Source organism: Scyliorhinus canicula, chromosome 13, assembly GCF_902713615.1.
Source record: "Scyliorhinus canicula chromosome 13, sScyCan1.1, whole genome shotgun sequence".
NCBI lineage: Eukaryota > Metazoa > Chordata > Chondrichthyes > Carcharhiniformes > Scyliorhinidae > Scyliorhinus > Scyliorhinus canicula.
Genome location: NC_052158.1, coordinates 63016544 through 63032480, shown reverse-complemented (window position 1 = coordinate 63032480; position 15937 = coordinate 63016544). Strand labels below are relative to the sequence as shown.

General features: G+C 50.6%; 1 protein-coding gene across 1 annotated transcript in view; it reads left to right on the top strand.

Annotated features, from left to right (window-relative positions):
* LOC119976586 (claudin-15-like) overlaps window positions 1-15937 on the top strand; it is a 62777-nt gene that overhangs the window by 15110 nt on the left and 31730 nt on the right. The window lies entirely within an intron of this gene.

Below are 15937 nucleotides of genomic sequence, written 5' to 3'. Positions count from 1 at the left end.
CCTCCATCGTTTCGATGCCTGGGGGTGATTGTTGATTTACTGTGACTGAATAAGTCAAACCCTTAAATGATTAAAGGGTTCTCTGGGGATTTTCACCAGCACTTGCAGTATTGAATTCTATTAATCTGTCCCATATTCTGTGAAAATCATAAAAGTGGGTGGAAAGGTATACCAGTTAGAGGCAAGTAACTAAGCTTAAACTGTAGCGGTTAAGGTAGCACCTTGGCTCTGATGGTATGTGCCTCACTGGAGTATCACAGTTAATTCGAGTGAGGTTGTGGAGGGGGTGGGCTTTTACCATTCTGCGCACTCTCCTTTATGCATGTATTATATTACCAGAACAAATGTGTGCACTTGCCTATCGTGTTACGTGCCCCATTGCAGGGGTTTTGGAACAGTGCCATTTTTGACAAAAAGTGGGTGGAAATCCTGCTCCAATCACTTATGGGAGCTCATGACAAGAATGCCTAGCCTCTGGTACTTATTAGTCTTGGGTGGGCTTTATTGACATTAGAAATTGCTCCTCACTTTGGCGCATCTGGAGATGGTCCTTGTTGTGTTAAGCATGTTGAGATAACATGGGCTGCAACTGGATGCAGCTATAACTCAAGTAGACTCCAGACCTTGAAGTGAGTTCAACTTGATTTATTGAACCTGTCACACAGTTAGCACAGTTCTCTGTGAGTTCGACTCTCTGCTAACCGAGATAAGATTTCTCTATCTAGACTGAGCCAGACTAGCTCTTCTCCATGTGCTGTATACGTTACGTGATATGTACACTGGACTCACTGTAGATGTCCCCAGTAGATAAAGGCGGAGTGTGAGTGCCTCGTGCCTTTTATAGTGGGAAACCACCTCCCAAGTGTTCTGCCTGCTGATTGGTTATGTCCTGTTCCCTGTGCTCATTTGCTGCCTGTCTGTATCTCATTAAGTGCCTGTCTGTATATCATGACAGTCCTGGGCATTACGCAGAAGTGAATATTGGAGTTTGGAAGGGCAGAGGGGCTGTTAAGGCCTGGAAGCGTTGGAAGATGAATCTTTGGTCTGCAATCACTGCAGAAATGTGAAGCCAAAGTTGAACAAAGCTAGGGGTGGAATGTGAGGCTTGGTCCAATGAGTTCCTGATGTAATGAGAGAGAAGACATGGGCTGCTATTCTTCAGTGGTCCCGCAGCGGGCATCGTGGCGTGCAGGACCAGGAAATGCGGCCAAAAGTTAGGGGCGGGATTTTCCGGCCCCGTGCAGGGTCGGAAAACCGGCTGGGGGCACGATTCACGTAGCGCCGCCCAGAAGCCGGTCTGCCGAGTCTCCGGTGACCGGAGAATCGGCACCATTGGAGCCGGCGCAGTTGGCACAGCGCCAGTCGAGGGCCGTTCTATGCCCCCCCCCCCCCCGGTGATTCTCTGCGCGTGATGGGCTGAGTGCCCACCGAGACAGGCCGAGTCCAACCGGCCGTTCACATGTGGTCCTACCCGGCGGGACCTTGACATCCATGTTGCGATGTGCCGCCTGGTGTGGGGAAGGGAGGATCCGACCCCGGGGGGGGCCTTCCATGGTATCCTGCCCGCAATTGGGGCCTACCGATCGGCGGGCGGCCTTATCCTGGTGGGGCCTATGTTCCTCCATTCCAGGCCCCTGTAGCTCTCCGCCATGTTGCGTTGGGGCCGGCGCGGAGAAGGCAACCCATGCGCATGCAGAAATTCGCGCCGGCCGTAGAGCGCACGTGCGGATCTGCGGCGCCTGTTCTGACGCCAGTATCGGCAGTTGGAGCAGTGAGCCTCTCCAGTGCCATGCTGGCCCCCAGTGCAGCACAGGATCGGTGCACCTGGGGGCTTGTTGACAACGGCGTAAAATGCTCTAGCATTTACGACAGCTTCAACACTTAGCCCCAGGATCAGAGAATCCCACCCCAGTTTTCCACCAGTAGGAAAGCAGCTTGCGATTTTCCCCTCCCACTTTCAAGGTTGTCCATTCCACCATAACGGGAAATGCATTGACATGGCAGCCTTCAAGAGCCAGGAGCGGCATTGCCAACCTCAGTGTACTCAGGGCAGTATACTTGGAGCGTTGCAAGGCCCCTCAAGGAGGACAATCATCGATCACTGGTTCTCACTTAACCATCTTAGGACTGATCTGAATGCCGACTGCGGCAGCTCTCCATAGACCATCCCTCATACAAGAATAATGTTTTAACCTCAACCTCATACTGAGATCTCAGCACAAGATAATCCTTTAGGACGCAGTGATCTGTGACTCTCAGTCATGGATTTGAGCTGTGAGTCAGGTTATTTTTGTGTGCTCTCAGAGAGATTTAGCAGCACCATCATCTAATTATTGATTATTGACAAAGACTCATGACCCAGCCTTTGCCTGGAGATTTCCAATTTCACGTCCGGCGTTGCCTGAGTGGCGTGGCCTAGTCAGTCCTCGCACTGCATTTAAACAGTGATTTCATTGATAATGAAGAGCACTCGGCAGGTGTACTGAAGCTTCCCTCGCATCCCATTAGGGGCCTCCACATTTTCATTCTAGCAGTTTGGGATATGCACGAGGAAGCCTAGGACACTGATGATGCTGTCACGATCAGGTCGCCATGTCGCTTGCCCTTCTCCGAGCTCACAAAGGACTCTGTCAAGCCACAATAGCCAGACCTTCAAGTGGAAACCAGTAGGTTCACATATTGATAATATGAGGCTTAACACAAACCCAAACATTTCAGGAATCACTAAGTATCTCATGGCTCTGCATCATGCAGATGGAGAGTGAAAATTACGATGGGGTAAAGTTGAGCCGTAAACAAAATCACATTGCCGCTCGGTGGCAAAGTGGTTAGCCTCACAGCACCAGGGACCCAGGTTCAATTCCCACCTCAGGTCACTTTCTGTGTGGAGTTTGCGCATACGCTCAATGACTGTGTGTTTCCTTCGGGTGCTCCAGTTTCCTCCCTGAAGTTAAAAACTCACCACTATTCTTAGAATTCCCCCTATACAAAAAGGGTCAATATTCTAAATGGTGAACAGGGATTCTCACTTCCTGACTCCGATGCAGGCTTCGGTGGGTGCTATTCAGGTCAAACTACATTTTCAAGCCATCCCCCGGTATAACCCATACCTTCACCGGAGAATTTTATCCCTTAGTAGCATTGATATCCTGGGTCCTGCGATGCTAAGTAAGTAAAGTCGGCGAATAACCATTGTTTCAGGTTAAAACTCTTAAGTTATTTTATTATTATATATTTTTTCTTTTAAAAGATGCAATCACTGTTTTTACAGAAAAGTAAAAAGATCTTGCTTCTGGATCCTTCTGGTTGGTTGAAGGGACCTTCAGGCCCAACTTGACAATCAATCTTCTTTTTAAAATCTGGTCTTCTTTAGATGTATTCACTAGTTAGCTCGGTTGCTGAGTCCTATCTTTCCCATGTACCGAGCTGTGAGAGCTGGCTCTGGTGGCTGTCCCCTTTCTTCAGGTTTATATATTTTTCTAACAGTTATTAAGTTTTTATGACTTTATTGTAAAGTAATTTTTCTTTCCCTTGGATTGTAAAATGTATCTTTAATTTGAATTTTTCTAACACGACTAAGTATTCATTTTGGGCATGGCCTTAGCCCTCAGATCTGATTACATTGTCCTTTGTGATGTTCAAAGTTCCTTTGTGATATTCAAAAATGCTTTGGTTTCAATTGGGGTGTGAATTTTGGTTTGGTTCCTGTCATTTCTATAGTTTTATTTTCCAATTGTGTCCTCAGCTCATAATTTTGACTTTGATTTTGGCTGTAAATTATGTTTCTCGTAGACTGATAGTCTCCAAATTCCTTTAATTTACCTGATATCGGCAGAACTTCACACCTAGTATTGTCACCAAATTCAACTGAACCTCATCCTTTCTTTTCCAACTGCTTACTAAGATAGTTAATTTCAATGAAGGTGTGAAACATTGCTTTTAGCTGGATGCTAAAATCCACTTGGTTATAACTTGAAAGGTTTACATTTATCACCTAGTTCAACTGAAACCCTCATCCATGCTTTTCCAGATGCTTACTAAGATAGTTACTTTCAATGAAGGCGTGAGCCATTGTTTTTAATTTCAGACAAACATCCTGTTTGTTTGGGAGAAGGAATCTGCATTTTATAATCCTGCTCTTTGCAGCTGCTATTAACCCTTCGTGGGATCTTTCCCTGTATTCTTTCAGACCAGATATTGCCAGACTTCCATGTTTCAAATGACACATCTTTCCATATTATCAATTACATCCCACAGTCCAAAGATATGCAGGCTAGGTAGATTTGCCAGGCTAAATTTCCCCTTAGTGTCCAAAGATATGTAGGTTAGGTGCGGATAGGGTGGGGCAGTGGGCCTAGGCAGGGTGCTCTTTCAGAGGGTCAGTGCAGACTCTGTGGCAGTGTTCTTCAAACACTGGTCGCAGGCGGGTGTCGGGAGGGTCACGGAGCCGTCCTTCGCGGCGCTCCCGATCACGCAAATCAGCCAAGGCAGCCGGCTTTTAATAACGGCGGCTGCAAGCGGCTTTCAAAATGGGCGCGAACATATTGAAAACAAAATCGGCCGCATTGCGCATGCACGCCCGATCATTGGTGTGCATGCACAGAACTATAGTCGCCGTCATTAAAAGCCGGCTGCTGCTGAGACACAGAAGATTTTTTTACTTAATCTATCTAATCTTCCTGCCTAAAGGGAGGCAGAGGGCAGGTCACGCCCCCCCCCCCCCCCCCCCCCCCCCCCGAACATCGACGTCACGTGCTTTGGTCGCGATTGCGATTCCTCCATTTTGTTAGCGGCAAACAAGCAACAGGACAGTAAAATTTAAAATGGATTGTTTTGTTATAAGGAAGAGAGGACCAGAGACACAAACTGGCCAGGGTCTCACAATAAAACCTGCTGAAGAGAGTGGCTCAGGAGAATCCACACCAGGACAAAGCAGTGCTGGTGTGAGCTGTTCAGGAGGGTCCACACCAGGACAAAGCAGTGTTGGTGTGAGCTGTTCAGGAGGGTCCACACCAGGATAAAGCAGTGTTGGTGTGAGCTGTTCAGGAGAATCCACAGCAGGACAAAGCAGTGTTGGTGTGAGCTGTTCAGGAGGGTCCACACCAGAACAAAGCAGTGTTGGTGTGAGCTGTTCAGGAGGGTCCACACCAGGACAAAGCAGTGTTGGTGTGAGCTGTTCAGGAGGGTCCACACCAGGACAAAGCAGTGTTGGTGTGAGCTGTTCAGGAGAATCCACAGCAGGACAAAGCAGTGTTGGTATGAGCTGTTCAGGAGGGTCCACACCAGACCAAAGCAGTGCTGGTGTGAGCTCCAGGGCCTCTAGTGCACAGCCCACTAAGAAGAAACTGAAATCAGGCACAAAGCAGTATAAAGACAATTTTTTTAAGGTATGGATGTATTAATTGCGCCAATGCAAATCAGGATGCAAGGCCCATATGCGTTATATGCAGGGAAGTGCTGGCAAATGAAAATTTAAAACCCTCAAAACTTCAAAGGTGAGTTCGAGGACAAGCCTCTTGATTTTTTTCAAAGGATGCAACGAGAACTTAAATCGTCAGCTGAAGTCCTCAGCAGAAATGTTACATTGAACGACAAAGTACAATTAGCCTCTTACATGATAGCTTACCGTGTAGCTAAAGAGAAAATGCCCCACACTATAGCAGAGAGATTAATTCTCCCTGCAGCATTAGATATAGTTTGTCCGGTCATAGATGAGAGGTTCGTGAAAAAGTTAAATGCATCCCACTTCGTGATAGCACAGTGGCTCGCCGAATTTCTGATATTGCTGAGAATTTAGAAGCCCAGCTTATTTCTCATTTAAAATCAGGGCAGGCATTCTCAATACAACTGGATGAAAGTACAGACATTTCAGATTGCGCAACCTTGCTAGTTTACGGTAGGTATGTTTGGCACAATGAATTTGTTGACGATTTGCTGTGCTACCTGACTTTAGCAACCCACACGACTGGAGCAGAAATGTTTGAAGTTTTGAATAGTTTTGTGGTTGCAAAGTGTGGGCTCGACTGGGGTAATTGCAGAGGAATCGCAAGTGAGAGAGCAGCCAACATGACTGGGAAAAACAGCGGAGTTATAGTAAGGATTAAGGAGGCAGCTGGTCAGGAGATTGTTTGGAATCATTGTTTTATTCACTGTGAGGCATTGGCATCGAAAGGAATTCCATCCAATTTTGAAGAGGTGTTGAAAGGAACTGTGAAAGTTGTGAATTTCATTAAACGCAGCCCACTCAATACCAGACTTTTTGACACTCTGTGTTCCGATATGGGGGCTGAGCACACACATTTATTGTTCCACACAGAAGTACGTTGGCTGTCAAAGGGTCGGCTGCTACTCAGAGTTTATGAACTGAGGCACGAAATCCACGCTTTCCTCCTCGAGAAATTGTCCCCTCTGGCTGATTCGTTTGCTGATGAAACTTGGATGCTAGCAATGTCTTACCTTGCAGACATCTTTTCAATTCTAAATGAACTGAACCTCAAATTGCAAGGGAAGGATGATGATTGCTTTCAGCACTCTGAAGAAATCGAAGCTTTCCAAAAGATATTGAAAGTTTGGCAATTGCGAGTGCGGAGCCAAAACTACTACATGTTTCCCACACTGCTACGACACATTGAAGAAAACAGCATTAGTAAGGAAACTGCAAATGGATTTGCAAGCCTTATTGAGTTGTATCTGGCTGCCCTGATCGACAATTTTGGTCGCTACTTTCTACAGGAGAAGTTTAAGATTCTGTGAGAGAGAAGGTGGGTGAAAAATCCCTTTGAGTTTGAGACCCCAGAATCAGTTCTTAACTTGCAGCTGACTCCAAAAGAAAAAATTGAGCTTATGCGTCTCAGCTGTGATAGTATATTAAAAACACGGCACAAGTCAATGAGGCTGTCAGCATTCTGGAGTAGCATCTCTGAGGAGTATCCGGAGCTGAGTAAAACAAGCATTTTGTTGCTCTTGCCCTTCACAACGACCTACATGTGCGAGGTTGGATTTTCCGTCCTCACAAAGATGAAGACGCCACAAAGGAACCGGCTGAATCCTTCACCCGATATGCACATAGCCCTCTCTCCCTGTGAACCTGATTGGAGTGAGATCGTGAGGACCAAGCAGGCTCACCTCTTGCATTAACGGGAAGAAAAAATAGTATGTCGCGAAGGTCGGCCGGGTTGGGTCCCGAAGGTTTGCCGGTTGGTAAAAATGGGTCCCCGTAAAAAAATTTTGAAGAACACTGCTCTATGGGCACTATAATAATTCTATGGTTCCATGGCTGCTATGAACGACTAAGGTCCCGGGCTAGTGTTTAAACTGTAAACCAGAGGCACACCTGACAGACATTGCATGGAGGCTGTCATAATGTACATCTATGTATATAATGGAGTGCAGACAGGCAGTGATTGACACACAGGATGACCAGTAAGCCCACAGAACAGAGCAGCCAATCACCAGACAGGACATAACCACTATAAAGCCAGAGGGCACTAGGTTTCCCGCTCTCTCGGGACCCAGCCACAGAGACAGTCAGAGCTCGTGAGCTAGCCAGTGCAAACACCATGCGGTAGCTAGTAAGTCTGGTCAGGCTAGTACTAGGTCTCCAGTCAAGTCAGTATAGTGTCAACCCACAGTTGAACATGTATAGAAGTTAAGATGTTAAATAAAATCGTGTTGCATCTTATCGAGTGTTGGAGGTCTGTCTCTCGCTACACTGCATAAAGTGCAGTCCACATCGACCCAGCCTTCCCAACACATCAGAGGCCATTGGAAAATGCACCTGGTTGGAATGACTCCAGTGAGGCTCGCTATTAAAGCCTATAACACCCACAGAGAACAGACTTCACTGCAATAGCATCAGGCGAATCAGCAAACTGCAAAACCTATACACATGAGGCCACATTGTATGATCCTCTGATGTAAGTCTAACATTTGAATTGCTCAATGACCTTGTTGGCTTTGTTGATGTTGCTTCTATGGACATAAAGGCAGTTTACTGAACTGAGATTGGGCGAAACACCACAGACCTGAGGGTCATGCTAGGAGATAAGCGATGTCAAGGGTGGGGGGAGGTACCCTGGTTTGGGGTTGATGGGCTGGTTATGTGTGTCCCTCAACCTTTTCTGGTTGGTGGCTGTAATAGAGAGAAGAGATCATTTGTGACTAACTGGAGAGTCACCTACATTAAATAGCACTCGCAGTATCAGCAGCTGGATGAAGACTATTGGATGGATCCTCACTGACTTGTTGGGAGACGCCAATCTTACGTTTGGTGCAAGAACGATCTCTGTCCTCGCCAGGCAGCTCTGCCACCGGCTCCTCAAAGAGAGTGAGTGACGTGAACCGAGGCATCCTCCTCCAGTCCGGGATCTCTACCCCTTGTTGTGGGCAATCTTGTCCTCCGTAAAGCCAGACGGACAGACCATGAGCAGAATGGATACAAAAGTAGATGATAACCATTCCTGCCTGCTGTTTGTGCTGAGTGGATCTCTATAAGCACTGAAAATGCAGCTTCATAGAATCACTACAGTGCAGAAGGAGGCCATTCAGTCTATCAAGCCTGCACCGACCCATTCAAAGAACACACTACCTAGGCCCACAGCCCACCCTATCCCCGTAACCTAATAACCCCACCTAAACGTTTGAAGACTAAGGGGTAATTTATCATGACCAATCCACCTAACCTGAACATCTTTGGACTGTGGGAGGAAACCGGAACACCCGGAGGAAACGCACGCAGACACGGGGAGAAAGTACAAACACCACACAGTCACCCAAGGCTGTAATTAAACCCGGGTCCCTGGCGCTGTGGGGCAGCAGTGCTAACCTCTGTGCCAATGTGCTGCCCCGTGCAGGATGTTACAAGAGGTGAAGATGTAAAAGTATGTGTGAGAGAATAAGTAATGATGTCCCTTATTTTGGTACGATTTGGAGATGCCGGCGTTGGACAGGGGTGAGCACAGTAAGAAGTCTTACAACACCAGGTTAAAGTCCAACAGGTTTGTTTCAAACACTAGCTTTCGGAGCACTGCTCCTTCCTCAGGTGAATGATTTTGGTAGTGTGTGAGATCCCTGTGGACTGTAACACTGTGAGTGCCAGATTACCTTATGAGAGTGAGGAGAAGGTTGACTTACCCTGAGCAGATGCACTGAACACCTGCTCTCTTCTGAGGAGACCTCTTTCCAAGCCTGTGTGACGTAGTTGCCTTTGACTGCCTGGATGTATCTCTCTAGCCACCCGCTCATTGTCCTTTGGGTCAGAGGTTTGGGTCTTCTTTGAGCCATTCTGATGTTTGCCACAACAAGTCTAGGTGTGTGTCGGGGTGCGGTTTAAATATGGCGTCCAGTCCTTCGACCCGGTGAGGTAACAGCGGGGCAGTTGCATCCCAACTCTCCCTACAACGAGATACAATGAGCCACTCATTTGTGTAAACATATTAAGATGAAAGGTGGATGATCTGGTGTGGCAACCCACTTTTGGAAGGCAACTTCACCAAATTCTGCTTAATATTGGATTGATTATTGCTAATTTTTCACAAATAATAAATTAATGAACTCTTACTGAATGATTTCTCAATGCAATGCGTTTATCAAAGATCGTAGGACAAAAAATTTGACAAAGACGTTGCAGAGACTAAGGCAGGAATTTTACATGACGGATAGAATCTGCCCCTCAACCAAAATGGTGCCGGAGCCATGATGCCACCAGTCGAACCCCCTCAACCTGAGACCCTCTATTTCTGCCGGGTGTGTCTGGGGGGGGGGGGGGGGGGGGGGGGAGAGGGGTAGTGCTACTGGGGCTGGGGGGCGGGGCGGCTTGTACTTTGCACGTCTGTGATTCACGGAGGCAGCTGCACATGGAAAGCGTGTCTGCCAGATCATTACCGGGGTTTCCAAAAGATGACTTGCGGGATTGAAGGAAAAGATTCCAGGGTTATGATGCATGATCAATTGCACAAAGATGAGAGTTGGATACAACTGAGTCTTTATTGCTCTAAGATGTGTGGCCTCCCACAGCAGCTGGCGAAATGGCTGCAGCATGGAGGACACACACATTTATACTCCGCCTACTGGGCGGAGCCAGGAGGCAGGGACTACCGACGTACCTGTAGTACAGATCCTACCATACATCACCTAATATAGGTGCAACAGTGGTTTACCACATTCACCCCCTTTTAAAATTGAGTTCAGCGGGGTGGTGGAGAACTATATACAACAAATGGGATACACATTGGCAATATTGGAGAGAAAAAAAATATCTTTTGAAGTCCAGTTAGAGGTTTAACCGGTACGGGCCCTTGATATGCCGCTGGGAGCGACGCAGTGGTGGCGGCGATGCCGATGCTGGTCTGATCTTCGGTGACTCTGGGAGCGTGCCGAAAACCTCTTTATCCTCGGGCGTGGGCAGGGGGAGGACAGATGGTCCTGGGGGGGTTGCTGCTGGGAGCGCCGGGGAGGGGAGGGTGGCGCCGGGCCGGAGGGGTGTGTGTGGGTGGAATCTGCTGGTGCCAGGTCCCTGAGGGAGACAGTATCCTGGTGGCCGTCGGGGTATGCCACGTAGGCATACTGGGGGTTTGCATGGAGCAATTGCACCCTCTCCACCAACGGGTCCACCTTGTGGAGTCGGACGTGCCTACGGAGCAGGACTGGTCCTGGAGCTGCGAGCCAAGTCGGGAACGACACCCCGGATGTGGACTTCCTGGGGAATGCAAAAAGACGTGCATGGGGTGTGTTGTTAATGGCGGTGCACAGTAGTGACCAAATGGAGTGCAGTGCATCAGGGAAGACCTCCTGCCAGCGGGAGGCTGGGAGGTTCCTGGACCGTAGGGCCAGTTGGACGGCCCTCCAAACCGTCCCGTCCTCCCTCTCTACCTGTCCGTTTCCCCGGGGGTTATAGCTGGTCATCCTGCTGGAGGGGTATCCCCTGCTGAGCAGGAACTGACGTAGCTCATGAATGAGGATCCCCTGTCACTGTGGATGTAGGCGGGGAAGCCGAACAGAGCGAAGATTGTGTTGAGGGCCTTAATGACGGTAGCAGACGTCATGTCGGGGCATGGGATGGCGAATGGGAATCTGGAGTACTCATCGACCACACTGAGAAAATACGTCGGTGGAGGGGAGGGGCCATTTGAAGTCCACGCTGAGGCGCTCAAAGGGGTGCGAGGCCTTCACCAGGCGCGCACGGTCTGGCCGGTAGAAGTGTGGCTTGCACTCCACACACACCTGGCAGTCACTGGTGATTGTCCGTACTTCCTCGATGGAGTAGGGCAGATTGCGGGCCGTTATAAAATGATACAACCATGTGACTCCCGGGTGACAAAGGCTGTCGTGCAGGGCCTAGAGTCGGTCTACTTGTGTGCTGGCACATGTACCTCGGGATAGGGCATCTGGGGGCTCGTTGAGCTTGCCGGGGCGATACAAAATCTCGTAGTTGTAGGTGGAGAGCTCGATCCTCCACCTGACGATCTTATCATTTTTGATCTTGCCCCGCTGTGTGTTATTGAACATGAAGGCTACCTACCGTTGGTCAGTGAGGAGAGTGAATCGCCTGCCGGCCAGGTAATGCCTCCAATGCCGCACAGCTTCAACGATCGCTTGGGCCTCTTTTTAGACGGATGAGTGCCGAATTTCTGAGGCATGAAGGGTGCGGGAAAAGAATGCCACGGGTCTGCCTGCCTGATTGAGGGTGGCGGCTAGGGCGACGTCTGATGCGTCGCTCTCTACTTGAAAGGGCAGAGTCTCATCTACTGCGTGCATCCCGGCCTTGCCGATATCGGCTCTGATACGGGCGAAGGCCTGTTGTGCCTCGGCCGTCAGGGGAAAATCGGTGGACTGTCTGAGTGAGCAGGCCTTGTTCACATAGTTTGGGACCCACTGGGCGTAGTACGAAAAGAACCCCAGGCAGCGTTTGAGGGCCTAGGGCAGTGGGGGAGGGGGAGCTCCATGAGGGGGCGCATGCGGTCGGGATCAGGCCCCAGAACTCCGTTCTGGACCACATAGCCAAGGATGGCTAAGAGGGTTGTGCTGAACACGCACTTCTTGTTGTAGGTGAGGTTGAGGAGAATGGCGGTGTGGAGAAATTTGGCACGGTTGGCGTCATGGTCCTGCTGATCGTGGCCGCAGATGGTGACATTGTCTCGGTACGGAAAGGTGGCCCGCAAACCGTACCGGTCGACCATTTGCTCCATCTCCCTTTAGAAGACCGAGACCCTGTTGGTGACGCTGAAAGGAACCCTGAGGAAGTGATAGAGGCGACCGTCTGCCTCGAAGGCAGTGTATGGACAGTCCGATTTACGAATGGGGAGCTGGTGGTAGGCGGATTTCAGGTCTATCGTTGGGAAGACCCGGTACTGTGCAATCTGATTGATCATATCAGATATGCGTGGGGGGGGGGTACGCTTCGAGCTGCGTGTACCGATTGATGGTCTGGCTGTAGTCCACGACCATTTTGTGTTTCTCCCCAGTTTTAACTACTACCACATGGACTCTCCAGGGGATGTTGCTCGATGATGCTTTCCCGAAGCAGCCGCTGGACCTCGGACCTGATGAAGGTCCTGTCCTAGGTGCTGTACCGTCTGCTCCTGGTGGTGACGGGTTTGCAATCCGGGGTTAGATTTGCGAATAGGGAAGGTGGGTCGACCTTTAGGATCGCGAGGCCGCACACAGTGAGGGGTGGTAGGGGCCCGCTGAATTTCAGGGTTAGGTTCTGGAGGTTGCACTGGAAGTCCAGGCCGAGTAGTAGGGCAGCGCAGAGGTTAGGGAGGACGTAGCGGCGGATCCCGCTGAATTCTACGCCCTGGACCATGAGAGTGACCGTGCAGAACCCCCGGATCGCCACAGAATGGGATCTGGAGGCCAGGGAGATCCTTTGGTTTGCGGGGTGTACCGCGAGGGAGCAGCGCCTTACCGTATCCGGGTGGATGAAGCTTTTGGTGTTCCCGGAGTCCAGCAGACAGAAATCACGTGTCCATTGATTTTCACCGTTGTCGATGCGGTGGCCATGTTGTGTGGATGAGACTGGTCGATGGTCACTGAGGCGAGTCGTGGTCGATCGTCGCTGGTGTCGGATGATGGTGAGCCCGGGGGGCACAGGTCCTGGAACGCTGGCAGTGCCCATGTGCCGTGGCTGAGACAAGATGGCGGCGCCTGAAGATCTTGAGGAGAACAAAATGGCGGCGCCCATGGGCCGCACGTGGCGTGGGTTGAACAAGGTGGCGACGCCCATGGGCCCCACATGTTGCGCGTAGGGGAAAATGGTGGCACCCACTGGCCGTGTGTGGTCTGAGGGGGAGAAGATGGCGGCGCCCATTGTCCATAAATGAGGGGGCGATACGGCGAATGCATGGGCCTGGCGCCCATTGTCCATAAACGAGGGGGCGATACGGCGAATGCATGGGCCTGGCACACCACGGCGAAGTGCCCCTTCTTACTGCAAGCTTTACAAAGGGCAGCGTGCGCTGGGCAGCGTTGGCGGGGGTGTTTCTGCTGTCCGCAAAAGTAACATTGGGGACCCCCGTGATGCGCTGGCTGGTGCGTGGCGCAGGCGTATTGGCTGGGTAAGGCCCCAGCTGGGCAGCCGTCTGTGGGATCCACGATGAGTAGAAGCCGCGTGGTTGGGGGTGTAGGTCTGAATGTTTCGCGAGGCGACCGTCATAGAGAGCGCTAGCTTCTTTGTCTCTGCGCCATCGGGCGTGGCCCCTTCTAACAGTCGCTGGCGTATGAGGTCCGACCCAATCCCCGTAACAAAAGCTTCCCGCATAAGGAGGTTTGAATGTTCCGTGGCCGTAATGGCCTGACAGTCACAGACCCGAACGAGTGGGATTAGGGCCCGCCAGAAGTCTTCTATGGACTCACCGGGGTGTTGAGAGCGAGTGGCGAGTACGTGCCTGGCGAAGAGCGTGTTCGTCTTCTGAGCGTAACTTTCTTTGAGAAGCATCATGGCTTCGGCATAGTTTGGCGCATCCTGGATCAGCGGAAAGACGTTGGAGCTCAACCTTGAGCATAGTATCTGTATTTTCTGAGCTTCCGAGACAGGGCTTGGCGCCGCATTGGTGTACGCCTCGAAACAAGCTAGCCAGTGCTGAAAGTCCCTTTTGGCGTCGCTTGATTGCGGATCCAGCTGCAGGCGATCCGGCTTGATATGGAGGTCCATCTTTTGAAAATCTTAGAGCAATAAATTGATGCACGATCAATTGCACAAAGATGAGAGTTGGATACAACAAATGAGGCTTTATTGCTCTAAGATGTGTGGCCTCCCACAGCAGCTGGAGAAATGGCTGCTGCATGGAGGACACACACATTTATACTCTGCCTACTGGGCGGAGCCAGCAGGCAGGGACGACCGGCGTACCTGTAGTACAGGTCCTACCATACATCACCTAATGTAGGTGCAACAGTGGTTTACCACAGGTTACATGGAGAGTTAAAGTACCTTTTGGAAGAGGTAAAATACTCTTTTAGAGAGATATGGGCGTGATTCTCCCTTTTGGGGACTAAGTCCCCACACCCGCCGGAAAATGGGTGAGAATCTCTTCGGACTTTATCCTCGAAAGTACGGGGTGATTCTCCATTTTCCAGTGTGTCCCGCAGCTCTGGCTGTTGGCGGGGCCCTGCTAGCCAGACTGCATGGCCGCGGCATGCGCACGGCAGCTGCAAGTGGGTATGCGCATGCGCGCAGCAGCCCACCCCGGCGCAGGCGCCGCCGACATGGTAGGTCCCCCACAGATCACGATGGCTCGCTGGAGGCGGGTTTGGCCACCGCTGAAGCCTCCCCCGGAGTCAGATTACCCCCCCCCCCCCCCCGCAACCAGGACCGAAACCACAGCCGAGGGTCCCAGCTCCCACCGGGTGGTACCAGGTGTAAAGCCTGGTGGCAGGGTTTGGCCAGTCGCCCGCGGAGAATCACCGCGAGGGCCTATTTCAGCGGCCCCGACCAGCGCCACGGCGACTGCGCGGGCTCAATTGTTGGCAATTCTCCGGTCGCCGGAGAATCGGCGCCCCGTTGTCAGAGAGGGTGGCGGAACCTTCCCGCGTCTCCACCGATTCTCCGACCCGAGAAGGGATTGGAGAATCCCAGACCTGGTGCTTTATCTGCCACACCCAGACTGCAGTTGAAAGAAGGGTAGTGCGGGCGGGAGGGTAGGGGTTGGCATGAATCGGTATTAAATTGGCATTGGAGCTACAAAGAACCATGAGGATAAGTGCGGGTTCATGAGGTGTCATGGTGGCAATGGGAGAGGATTCTGAGGTGAAATGAGTTTGCATAGATTGGGAGAGTGTGAGGTCTGAGGGGATCTGAAGGGTGAAGGATAGATGGCTGTTTTTGTTTTTATTGTAACTGGGACAAGGCCCCAGAGCACCGGATCAGGCCTCATAATCAGCCCGCTTCAGCATCAGTCAGCCCCATGGCTGCCTCCTCACTCTTCTTGGGGTCAGCAGGCCTGACTCCTGTTAGAGCCTGCACTGCACCCCCCCCCCCCCCCCCCCCACCCCGGAACTAAAATCTGAACGTTCAGGGCTCCTACTCCCGAGACGGGAATTTTCACAACCCTGTGCTCCTGATTCAGGATGAAAATTCAGCCCTGAGAAAAGATGTACGGAAGGCCAAGGCCAGGATTTCCCGGTGCCTCTCACCACTGGATTGGAAAATCCTAGCCCAAGCCATTGTCGCTCCTCTATTATGAACAGCTCTTGAATTGTCATTCCCCGTTCCCATTCAAACATTAGTAACAGTAACCCTAATCTTAGCTCCAGCAATGTAATATAAATGATTTACAAATGACTACAGTTAATTGTTGTTGCTGCCTGTTCACACAGGCCCTAGGTCAGTTAATTAAAAGCTCTTCCCACCATTGTCCTGCTGACCGGCTATTTGAGTTTTGTTCTTTGCCTCAGATTGAGAAATTATCCATTTCGCAACCTGAGGCAAAAACGGTGAGTA